Raw genomic sequence first — 1,588 nt, 5'->3', positions numbered from 1 at the left:
TATTTTTTGTAGCTGCCTTTTATCAGACTGAACAAGATTTTCTTCGATTCCGCATACACTGTGTGTGTATTACCTTAAAACCTTAAGTGGATTTTGAATGCTGACAAATGCTTTTTCTCTACATTTTGAGATAATCACATGGTTTTTCTCTTTTATTCTGTTAGTATGGTGAATTTATTTGATTTTCAAATACTAAATCAATCTTGCATTCCTATAATAAGCCCACTGGTTCACAATGAATGATTCTTTTCATATATGGATGAACTCTATTTGCTAATATTTTGTTAAGGATTTTTGCATTTGTGTTAATGGAGAATTTTCTCATTTTTTTTTTTTTCAGGCTTTGATATATCAGAGTATGCTACACTCATTAAAAGAGCTGGCAAATGTTCCTTTCTCTATTTTCTGAAAGTTTACATGTAATCGATGTTATTTCTTGCTTAAATATTTGATCAAATTCAGTGGTGGAATCTTGAGCTTGAAGTTTTTCTTTCTGGAAATGTTTTTGATATCAAATGCAAATTCCTTGATCTGTACAAGGCTATTCAAATGTTCTGTTTCACCCGTGTCAGTTTTGGCAAGTTGTGCTTTTCAAGAAATTTGCCCATTTCACGTAAGGTGGCAAACTTATTAATGAACCATTATGCATAATATTCCATTATTATCTTTTTGATATCTATAGAGTTTGTGGCACTATCAGCTCTTTCAAATCTGATTTAGTAGTTTGTATTTTCTTTTTTCTTGATCCTTCCTGTGAGAATTTTAGCAATTCTATTAATCTTCTCAAAGATCTAATTTTCAGTGTTCTACTTCTATTTCCTATTTAATTGATATCTGTTCTTACCTTTATTATTTCTATCCTTCTATCTACTTTGGGTTTAATTTGCTCTTTTCTTCTAGCTTAAAGTGAAACCTTATAACACTGATTCCATACCTTTCTTCCTTTCTGATATAAGCATGTAAAGCTAAGAAATTTCATCTGAACACTCTAACTGCATCTCACAAATTTTGATACATTGTGTTTTCATTTTTATTCAATTCAAAATATTTTCTAGTTTCCCTTTTGAATTCTTTGAAGCTTATTTAGTATTTGTTTAATTTCCAAATAGTTGGGGGCACTTCTAGGTTTCATATTAATGTTGATTTCCAATGTAATTTTGTTGTGGTTAAAGAACATACTCCATAATATTTTAATATTTTGAAATATATTTAGACCTGTCATGGTCCAGCATATGGTGAATACTCCATAGTATTTAAAAAGAATAATGTAGTCTATAGTTGTGGATGTAGTGTTCTGTAAGTGCCTATTTGACCAAGATGTTTGATAGCATCATTCAGATCTTTTATACCTGTACTGATTTTTTGTTTTAACAGTTTTATCAGTAGCTGAGGGGATGATAAAATCTTCAACTCTGTGTATAGATTTGACTACTTCTTTGACTTCTGTTAAGTTTTGATTCATTTGTTTTAAAGCTTGCTATCACCTGCAGACACATTTAGCCTTGTTATGTGGAATTGAATCCTTTATCATTACAAAATGTCCCTTCTTATTTCTGCTGACAGTCTTTTTCTTGAAGTCTATTTTATC

This window comes from Piliocolobus tephrosceles, chromosome 15 (assembly GCF_002776525.5).
Source record: "Piliocolobus tephrosceles isolate RC106 chromosome 15, ASM277652v3, whole genome shotgun sequence".
Lineage (NCBI taxonomy): Eukaryota > Metazoa > Chordata > Mammalia > Primates > Cercopithecidae > Piliocolobus > Piliocolobus tephrosceles.
The sequence above is the reverse complement of the archived record's forward strand: the minus strand, read 5'-3'. Positions refer to the sequence as shown.